Below are 12,017 nucleotides of genomic sequence, written 5' to 3'. Positions count from 1 at the left end.
AGAAGACGTTGTAGAAAAGGTAGGGACTAGAGGTTCATATGCATAGGATGAAGATGCCGATACTGTATGCAGTCAGTAAGGAAAATGCAGACATCGTTTTAAGGTTTTGCCAAAAGAAGTGATGTTGCAATTTAAATATTTTAACCTGAGACAAGTTCTAGGCTATGGAAATATTCAATATCACTCTAGGTTTGGCCTTGAAGTATTGTGTAATGACCACTAGTGGTATACTCAGTGGAAATATTAAAATATTTTGTAGACAAATAGATCCATTGTAGGACAATAAATGTAAATTGTATATTATATAAAGAATTGATGTAGGATGATACAAATGAGAATGAGGGTCCTGTATATATAGTCATGCAAGTACTCTTTCACTAACGGTTATGTCTTTAGGGACATAGCTTTTCATTAATTGCTAACTAATTAATCATTAATTTTATTTGTTGTCTTTTACATTATTTGTGTTTATTTTTATATAAATTTAGTTTGTTACATTGCCTCTCCCTTCAAAAAGATTTGTCCCCAAAGCTCACTGAAGAAAGATCGGTTTTCTTCTGTTGATCGCCATATCTTCTTATCCCTGACCTTTCATCTTTGTTGATACAAGACGATATGATGTTCTGAGCAATAGACAGAATTGTCGTATTGAAAATGGATCAGACCATCATAGATTAATCTTCTGACCCTTGGAACTGTGTGGTGAATAGTTATCGTGTGACTGGATTGAGTTCATTCAGTATTCTTCGAAACATAAGTTTGTTGTTTATGTTCTGCGTGATATAGACTTGTAGATTGATTAAGGTGTCTATTCTTGTGATTTAGATGTAGATAAGGAATTTTTCTTGTTTGAACTTCCTTTAATGTTTTTATGGCAGTTTTCTGATTTCCATCAGGCGTTGTTGTTGTTGATTTAACTATTGAATCCTTGTTTGGGGTGTCCTCTATTTGAACGACAACCTTTGAGTACATTTTTTCTTCAATAGGGTTTGGATTTGCTTGAACTACGAGATTAGTGGTATTGATGCTTGTTTTTTCAGTTTGGATTGTTATATCTGGAGATTTTGATGCTTCCTTTGCGACAAGTTCTTTGAACTTATTTATTAATGAATTCTTTTCGTCTTTAAGTTTCTTTAATTTGTATGAGTAGATTTTGATTATGATTTTTGAGACGTAAGCATTCCTCATGCTCTGAGTCAAATTTAATTTGGTCTTCACGCTTCTCGTCTTTTAAACACTTGATTTGTTCTACTAATGTCTCGTTAAGACTCTTTAAACGTAAATCTTTTTCTTGTTTTAATAAACGCTCATTGAGTTCCTTCTTTGATGCTTTAGCTTTTTTGACTTGCTCAAGTAGTTTTTTTTGGGGATCGTTGAGGCGCAAAATTTCTTTGTCTTTGCTGTAGATGACTTCAAGCTCTTTTTGCTTCTTTGATATAGTTTTTTCGTTATTGACTGAGATATCCTTAAGGTCTTTTAATGAAGATTTGATTGATTTTGATTTTACTTGTTATGTCTCGAAACATGACCATCTTCCCTTTATAAGAAAACGTCAAAACTTGTTTTTCTATGTTTAATATGAATGTACCCAAATCCTTAAACTAGGGTTAACCAAGTATGATGTCAGCTTTTTTATCTGTCCTTACAACATGAAATTGAGATATGTACTCATAATAACCTATTGTCACTTGTAGATCACTAATTTTATACTCTTTGGTCAAAAATATTTTTTTTTACACCTTTGCTTAGCCCTAGAATTAATAGCTAATTTGCCAAGTTGATGTCGATATAATTTTTATCATTGCTTGCGCTGATGACGACATTAACTTATCTTCATTGGATACTTCTTTTTAATGTAATTACTCCACGATCTGTAACTAAAAGACCATTATAAGAAAACCTTTCTTTCTTCGTCATTTTAGAATTGAGCTCCATCATTTTTTCAATGATTGATCGCATTTGTTTTGTCGATATGACTTAAGGGATTATGTAATTGTTTTTTCTTCAGTAAAATTGTGCAATCACACAATCCTTTAATTGTGAATGTACGATTGTAGGCATTCACAATTTTGTACAGTTTACAAATTCTGAAATGGCCACTAAAACAATGTTGAAAGTGGTGGTTGTGATAGTGGTTCGTACAAACTTCTGTACGGACATTAATATGCCTTTGTATGGTGGCTGGCACAATGATTTTTAATATAATATTGTACAATAATGCAGAGTTCAACTATGTATTGCACACATTGAATGGTTGTACGAATGATCCAATTGGCAATACAAGTATTAATTACAGGTACGCTTAAGATCTTGTGTTGGTTTTAGGATTTTTTATTTTTATTTCTTAATATTTTTATGTTTGACCCTTTTATATATATATATATATATAACCACTTTGTTTTTTTTCTTTTGTCTTGTTTTTTTTTTTGGTTTAAATCCGATTTTTTCTTTTTTGGTTTTTTAATTAATTAATTTTTTTTTTCACACACACACACATATGTTTTATTGTATTATATATATACGTTTTCTTGTTTTTTTTTTTAAATGGCTAAAGGCCAACTGGCGAATTGGAGAACCTCCCACTTCTTAGCGAAACGCTTGAGTCTTGATGGCAACAATGTTGACGGAGTTTGATGGCTAAACGCTGGGATCAGATGTGGCTCTGATACCAATGTAACGACCACTAGTCTTATACACAACATAAATATTAAAATACTTTGTAGACAAATACATCCATTGTAGGACAGTAAATGTAAATTGTATATTATATAAAAAATTGATGTAGGATGATACAAATGAGAATGAGGGTCTTGTATATATAGCCAGGTAAGTACCCTTTCACTAACGGTTATGTCCTTAGGGACATACCTTTTCATTAATTGCTAATTAATTAATCATTAATCTTATTTGTTGTCTTTTATATTATTTGTGTTTATTTTTATATAAATTTAGTTTGTTACATATTTTCAGTGATAAATTCACTGGATGAGATTTGTAGTCAACTATATAATGATGCAACTCTAAATACATGCTAAAACAATTAAGCATTTATGAATTATGTAACTTATACAAGATATCATTTGGAAGGTTTATTGTAATATCATAATTCATTCCTTCAAAATTGAGAGAGAATACCAAAGTTTAGAAACAACTACGAAATCATTTATGAAAAGAATGATTCACCACCTACCGCCTAAATACATATATCTTTTAATTGGAATAGTCTCTGAAATCATTTACTAGAGAAACGACTAACCACCTCACGTAATTGTAGACATTCCTCTTTGAGTGCCACCCACAATGATATGAAAAGTATGCAACAAGCATATGAGCAGCTCTCATATTTTCTCTATTCATTAACAAATGAAAAATATTGATAAACTCCTCGTCATCTCATGAAAAAATGGCATATTGTAATAGAGCAAACCTTTACTAACCAACCTTCGAAGTATGATGAGAGGTAACAAAACACTAGGCTTCAACATTGAAACCATCATTATTATGGCTATCAAATACCTTGCTAGATTACTCACTAGAACAAAGCTTCCTTGCTAGCCACCTCACTAAAACAAGGGAAACTTTGATAATACTACAATAATAAACTTCATGTATTCATCTCCCATTGTTGTCCCCTCAAGGCAGGGAAACTTTGATGCACTACATCAACAGGATCCATGTGCATGTTTCCCATTACCATCTTCTCAAAAGATAAATAACTACAATAGAATGCTAGAGATAAATGATATCATAAAGTTGGAGTTATCCATGAGTATAGGGAAACAAAGCTATAGATAATATGCAAGCTAATAACCCTTTTGCATATGAGTCTCTAACACCTTCCAATTTCAAAATGTTTTCTCTCTCCTTTACAAAAAAGAAAATAGGTAAAAGTTGGTGAGCAATTTAATGTTCTTGCACATTTTCTTTTGAGGTTGCATTTGCTTCCATGGACTACTTTTTGTAGACTTGCACTTGAATGCCACACAAAATTGAGGTAGATCATTGTATGCTATTTATCATATCATATGTTAGTGAGTACACATATCCTTTGTTTACACCATACTTCATTAGTTTATATCCTAATTACGGAGAATGCAAGCTACGCTGTACATCATTGAGTTTATTTCCCATTTAAGAAAAGAAGAGTGCAAAATATTTCAACATTAGTGTGATCTTTTATAAGGTTGTAATAAGGGTTGAAGGGTCCATTAGAGTAATAACTATGTTGTATTAATTTTGGGATTAGAGATCAATGGGTGTTGATTTGTGAAAACTAGTGTCTAAGTAAACAGATTAGATCTAAATTTGCACTATTGGAATTATTTAACCAAATAAAACAGTGGAAAAACTTAGAAACACAAGAAAAGATAGGAAAATAAAAACAAATTTTGTGCATGCACAATTTTTTCTACACTTCAACATCAATTCATCATTCAAATAAATTTTAAACTTACAAGAGCCCCCATACTAGGAAAATGTCTTTAAGAAAAAATACAAACTGCATTTCCAACTCTTAGAAATATGCCCCAAATCACCTCTATGTTGGACTGTATGGTTTATACAACCTACAAACCAATGGCTTCCCTCGCCTCCTCTTTTGTTGCAATTCTTCTCCTTTCCTAGAAAATAAAAAAGTCATTTCGATTTTCTATCTTTTTTCTCAAAATCCTTATGGAGAAAATAATTGATTGTGTCCTATCTTTCACTTGGCTTCCTTTTATAATTTTGAGTTGGGCCAAATCTCTGATCTCAATGGTCAATATTAAATCTAATCTTGATTTCAAGATAAATGGTCCAAATTCATCCTAAATCACTAGGACCCAAACTTAGACACTTTATTAAATTAAGTTTGCTTTATAAAAAGACGTTCACTTTGTTAATTAATTAAGAAAGTGAACTCCTAAGTCTAAGAGTAATTTAATGACGAATCCCACAGCTTTGACACTTTGCTTTTGTGGAAATACCTGTTAGAGCTACAACCATCAACACTTCCTCTCACTGGGAAAGGTATTCTCTACCACTCCAAGCTTATCTTGAAAGAAGACAAACTTTCCTTTCACCAAAGGTTTGGTGAGTATGTCTGCAACTTGCTCATTTGTTGGAATATACTAGAGCTTGACTGCTCCCTTCAAGTCCCAGTCTCTAATGAAATGGTACCTAATCTCAATGTGTTTCGACCTATCATGAAATATTGGATTCTCTTAGAGTTTCATGCAACTCTAATTGTCACAATGAATCATTGTAGGTTCCAACTCTTGATCAAACAATTCTATAAGCAACTTGTGAAGCCAAACTACTTCACAACTACCCAAACTAGCTACCATATACGAAAATTTTGTCGAATTGAGTGCTATTGAATTTCACCTCATGGTAAACTAGGAAATCATTTCAAAACCCAAATTGAAAAAACACCTAGAGGTGCTCTTCTGATCTGTATCATTCCTTGCCTAGTGTAAACCTGGATATCCTTGTAACTTCACCCCATCTCCATCAAGGTAACTGAAGGCATACTCCACCGTGCCTTGCAAGTATCTGAGAACATGCTTTGCCGTGATCCAAATAACCTGTCTTAGCTCCACCATGTACTGACTCAAGGTGTTCACTACATAAGAAATGTTTGGTCAAGTGTTGGCCATATACATTCATGAGCCAATCAACTTGTACTTTTTTCAATCTGCCAACATTGACTTTGAAGGATCCACCTTCTCTAGGTTGGTCACCATTAGAGTAGCCATATATCTACTATCCTTCATCTTGAATCTATTTAGGATCTCCATTGTATACTTGTCCAAGGAATATCTCTCTCCATCTCTGCCAAACCTCAAGCCCTAGAAAGTAATTCATCAGCCCAATATCTTTGATCTCAAATTATGTTGCCAAGTCTGATATGCACTCAGTAATTAGCTTCTTTGCCTCGGTATGAATCAAATCATCCATGTAGAGCACCAAGTTGATGGGCTCATATCCAATCTGTATGAAGTATAGGTTGGAATCTGTCTCACTCTTGGTGAAGCCCATGCTCTACAAATTGTTGTCTATCATGGAGTACCATGCCCTCTGTGCCTATTTGAGTCCATACAAGGGTTTCTTAAACTTGCATAGATTTGACTCTTTTTCATGTACCCCAAGCCCCTATGGATGCTCTACATTATTGAAATCTGGTAGTTTGGAAGGCATTTTCGATTGGAAAATATCTTGAAGATTTCTAGTTTGGTTAATGGGATTTGCACCCAAGTTTGGGGTTTTTGACCTAAAGTGAGTGGGCTTTGAACCCAAGGGAATGCTAATCTTAATCTAATGTTAAGGTTGTGTTGGAGGTTTCTTAAAGGACAAAAGGGGTTCCTAAGAGACCTGAGGAAAATTATAAATAGGGCCAAAGGAGAGGCTAGTTGACAAGAAGGCAAAGCGACATTCTTCTTGTGGAGTGGCTAAAAAGACTTAGCTTAGGAAGCAAAGTAGCTACAAACAACAAAAAATAAAAGTAGGGCCAAATTGGTTAGAGATCTGTGGTAACGTTGGTAAAGCAGAACAAGCCACAGGGCCTACCATAGACTTGGAAGGAGAACATGTTGAGACTATGGACTGCAACAACATATTGAGTTAGGGCCAAACATTTGTTAGGTTTGGCTACAACACGGTCAATAGGGCCGAGGCTTGGTTAGGTGTTGGTTGAGAGTGAGGGAGAGGAAGGTTTTGCCCTAGAAGGAGGGTAATCACTGTATAAGCTAACCACATGCTAAGGAAAGTTACCAGGAGGAAGGATGAAGATAGGAGGGTCGAAGGGATGATTAGAGCAGGTTGAGGACTGGAAAGTTACTTAGGAAGTTGGCTAAAAGTTGGACATGATGTTTTAGGGAAAAAAACAATGTTTTGGAGGTTGGATGAGGGCTACTAGAAGGGAAGACCCAAGTTTGTATTTATTAAATAATATTAGGATAGTAAGGTTTCTAGGGTGGATTATATTGTGATCAAGGCATGCTAGAAGAGCTACCACATCGCTTGAGAGCAATCCTAAGTTGCTTGAAGTTTTTTAAAGGAGAAACAACCAAAGCATGTGTAAACTGTTAGCCTAAAGGAGCTGGCTGGGTAGTTTGAGGAGGGTAAGAAGTGCCCTGTAAGCTACAATAGGTAGCTGAACAGTTGGTGGTAAAGGATAGCCACTTGCCAAGGAATATGAGAGCTAGAAGGACTTGGCCTCAACCTAGGTACATTACATAATTATTTTATATTATATTTTGGAATTATATGGATTGTGAAGGGCCATGATCTGTGGTATGAGACCCCTGAGGTTTTCTTATTAACGGAATTGTGAGAAAAAAGTTTAGGCCATAAAATCTTGTGTACTATCATTGATCTAATTGCTAATATATTCTGTTGCGTAAATGTTTTTTAAAGTAAGGCCTCTTCAATGCGTTTATGTTTCATAGCTAAGGCATAGACAAAACCTAGGGCACGTGGAATTCTATCATGGTAGCAGAGCTACTTTGAAGAGAAATTAGGTCATATTTGTGCATAAGTGTTAGCTTAGGGAGGAGCTATAATATTGATGTAGGATGCAATAATATTTCCATGAGAGATGGCTAGGTATCTTGTGTGAGACATGGATCATATTGTTCCAACAAGGAGTTGTGGATTATTGTAGCGTAGGGTGGCAGAATGGGAGTTTTGCTAGACTGGAGAAGAATTTGATGAACAATAGTATCTTGAGTGGCGGATTGTTGATACCATTGATGAACTTCCATTGACTTTTCAAAGTAAGTTGTGACCACTTATGTGCCTTGGAAAGGAGTGCTTTGACGTGGACAAGGTAGCTTCATATGGATTGTGCTTTAATGAGTTTCATGAGATAGTATCTTTGTTGGGTTGCAGAGTTGCACACCTAACAATGGAGCCATGTTCTTATGAGGTGTTGGACCTATGAGGATGAGGATACTTTCAAATTTGAGTTGCAGTGGCCTAGGGTGTATTAGGTCAAGTGTTCAACCACAACTCGAGACCTTGAAAGGACACACATTTAGTTGTAGCATGTGTGTAGGTTTTCATGAGGTTAATTTCTGAAAGGGAAAGGGGGGGTTTTGTAGGCTTTGAGGCATTATGGCTTCAAAGGGAGACTCAGAGGGAGAGTTAGCAGCCCAATGGAAATCTAACCTTCAGGCTCAAGAAAGAGAGTGGAGTCTTCTAGGCCATGCAAGGAAAGTAAAAAACCATGCAAGTAAATTTGTGGTGTGTGTAAGGAAAATTGTAGACCATGTAAGGAAGTCATAGTGCATAAGGAAAAGTCATGGTATATGCAAGGAAGTATAGACCATGTGAGGAAAGTCATGATCATGCAAGAAAATTCATGGAACATGCAAGGAAATCATGACCACGCAAGGAAAAGTCTTAGCACATGTAAGGAAGTCATGGCAATGCAAGGAAAAGTCATGGAGTTGGAGATTTCTGGGAACAAGGGAAGTCATGGTTTGGATGGCCATTTAGGATGCACTAAAGTGAGAGGCTTCTAGGAGCATGGTGTCTTCAAAGGTCCAGATCTTCCATAAGGATGTGGTTGTGGATTGGATTCAGAGGCAGGTAGAAATACCTTCCTTACGTGTTAAAATTTGGTAGTTCGGAAGGTATTTTCTGTTGGAAAATCCATTGGGGATTGCTAGTTTGGTTAATGGGATTTGCACCCAACTTTAGGGTTTTGGACCCAAAGTGAGTGGGCTTTGAAGCCAAGGAAATACTAATTTAACATTAAGGTTGTGTTGCAATTTTCTTGAAGGACATAAGGGCTTCCGAATAGACCTAAGTACAAGTATAAATAATGCCAAAGGAGAGGCTAGTTGACAAGAAGGAAAAGTGACAATCTTCTTGTGGAGTGGCTAAAAGGACTTAACCTAGGCAACAAGAAAGAAAAATATGGTTGGATTGGTTAGAGATTTATGACAACACTAGTAAAGGAGAACATGCCACAGTCAGGCTGCAGGGCTGCAGTGCCCACCGCAGATTTAGAAGGAGAATAGGTCTAGAATAAGGACTACAACAACATATTGAGTAAGGGCCAAGGCTTGGTTAGGTGCTTTCCAAGGGCCAGGGAGAGGAAGGTTGTGCCCTAGAAGGAGGGCTCAACACTGTGTAAACTGATTGCAGGCTAAGGAAAGGTGGCAAGAGGAACTTTGAAGGGTTGGTTGAATAACTAGAGTAGATTGAAGGTAAAGACAAAAGGGCCAAAGTGTTAGGTTGTTTTGAGTAGGCCGAGGTTTGGACAATTGCTTAGGAAGTTGGTTGAATGTTGGATAGGGTGTCATTAGGGAAAAAAACCAATGATGTGGAGGCTGGATGAGGGCTTCGAGGAGGGCATACCCGATTCTGGACTTGTGAAGGAATATAAGGACAACAATGTTGCCAGGTGGACTATTGTGTGAGTAGGGCATGCCAGTAGGGCTACCATGTCACTAGAGAGAAATCCTAAGATGCTTGAAGGCTACTAAAGGAGAAGCAACCAGAGCAGGTGTAAAATGTTAGCCTAAAGGAGTTGGTTGATTAGTTTGGGAAGGGCAAGAAGTGCCTCGTAAGCTACAATTGGTGATGAAGTTGTTGGAAACTAGGAAAATATTGAGAAGGGGGAGGTGAATCTGTATTTTATAACAAATTTGATAAATTATAATACACACTCAAATATTTAGAAAATAGAATACATAAATCACATAGGAACACCATAACCATCATACTCATATGAGACACTGATTTTTACGTGGAAGCCCATAAAGGGAGAAAACCACCCATATTCTTTTTAAATTTTATGAAAAAATAAGCACCAACTTATTTTTACATCATATTGTGCAAGCATCAACCTACATAAGGCTCCAACCTCTTTTTCTTTGCAAGCACCCATTTGCTGGAAGCACCAACTCCATCTATTTACATACACCTACATGAAGGAGACTTCAATCCCTTGATAAATGATGTTAATATTTGTTTTGTCTAGCTTATTTAATCTTCTCTTTGTAGTACCCTCTCTATTTCTGATCCTTTGCAATTTCTTTATACACAACAACTTCTATTTTCACCCAATCTTCACATACATCCTTTGTTTTGTCCTTTTGTTCCATATATGTTTCAGATTTTTGACATTTGAAAACTTTCCCATTAGCTTTTCATGTCCATTATTTATGTCTTTATTTCATGTTGTTAATTTCATCACAACATGAGAAAAAATTATCGATTACAAAATGAATCATTAGTTTGTACCAATCTCAACTATGTCTTTTTACATTCACAATTATGAAGAGTTAAATCACTTCATATTCATTCCTTTTCAAATTCACTGGTCACTTGATTATCAATATGCAATGCCAAATATCGAGAACACCAAAATACCAATTTTTGTTTAAATAGATTGAAGCATCATTTTTTTTGTACACACATACGTTCAACTCACTAGAATGCCAAACAATAGAGTCATTACAATTCCATCAGGCCCACGTTTTGTCATTCAATGCACAATTTTGCTAGGAGGTCCAGACTCCTAATATCCCTGAATTATTAGTTGTAAACCTTGTGATCCGAATATCTGTCTTTGTGTTGAATGGAGATTTGGCTTCTTACAATCTGTAATGGGGATCACACAAATATATGGAACCTTTTCCACTTATGGAACCTTTCTACATTTCATCAGGTATCTAGGTGTTTTTAAATTTGGTATTTTTCCTTTGATGTTCGATTATGGATACTCTGGATGGATCTCATTAAGGGAATTTTGAGGTAAAAAATGGGCATCAAAACAAAAATTGTACTAAAAAAATTAACTTTAAAAGAACCAATAGGATTAATGATGATGATGTCATCCCCAAGGGAAAATATTTTTTAAGGAAAAAGAAGAAAACTATTTTTTTTTTCGACTTATCTCTTTATAGTTTCACTCAAATGTCAAGTGTAAACACCTATTTAACACACTTGTTCTATGAAGTTTCAATTTTTTCCCGATGTGGGTCTACTCAAAAGTATGCAAAGTGGTAGTGTTGGATGGGGAATTGAATCCTGTATCCAACATGTATCTACACTTGAAATTTCAGTGAACTTGTAAGGAGATAAGCTGAAAATACAATAAAAAAATAGTTTTCTTTCTTTTTCTTGAAAAAATTAAAAATCTTATTTTATTATTTTAACTATTATTTTAAAAAATAGTTTCCTTCCACATGGATGCCTCTGAGTGGTGCCATGTGTCACATGGATTTGGCCCACTTGCATCCAAAAGATCCAAAATCACCTTCCATGTGTCATGTGTATGAAGTATGCCACAACATCATGTTGATGTCATTTCCACCTGTATGCCAACACAATTTCCAACTCATCCTCATCATCCAATAGAGTTTTGCCATCTATCATACTATCACTTATACTGAGTATGGAACTAAATCCAGGGTCCAAGGTGTTTTTCCCTATTTAATTTTGTAAAAAATTAAAGGGGCGGATGCCAAATTCTATGTATGGATCCAAATAATGCTAGAATTGTGACCCACGGGAAAATATATATGGATCTAGGATTTTTCCCTGTTTGTGTGCAAATACTTTGGATTCCTAGATACTCCTTCCTCTACTTGGATCCCTTCCTCCAAACAGAACCTTAACATAATTCTTACTAAAACATATTTGAATCTGGGTCTTTAGCTAATTTGCGAGGAGTTCAACTCTCAGATGTCCCAGATATCTAGATGACTCCATATTTGTCCAATAGGCGAATGGTCTCAAATTTCTCCAAAGATTTAGATGGACTCGAATGTCCATGCATCCTTGGATGAGTCTAGATTCCTAGATAAGTCTCGATGAATCCATTATTTGGCTTGTTTGTGCATATTTTAAATGGCCCGAATATTTCTTGAAGTCCAAAATTTTTCCATAGTTAAACCTCCCTTTACTTCAAACCTTCGTTTCTCATCAACCCTTAAAAGTTTTGCTGAGTGTTATATACCATTGGAAAGGTCTATGAGAGGAATACACAATGAAAAGATTAGTTTTATAATTTGAGCTGAAGA

The sequence above is a fragment of the Pinus tabuliformis genome, chromosome J (assembly GCF_031772625.1).
Source record: "Pinus tabuliformis cultivar Carrire ecotype Pingquan chromosome J, CPIR1, whole genome shotgun sequence".
In the NCBI taxonomy this organism is placed as follows: domain Eukaryota; kingdom Viridiplantae; phylum Streptophyta; class Pinopsida; order Pinales; family Pinaceae; genus Pinus; species Pinus tabuliformis.
This window is presented reverse-complemented; position numbering follows the sequence as displayed.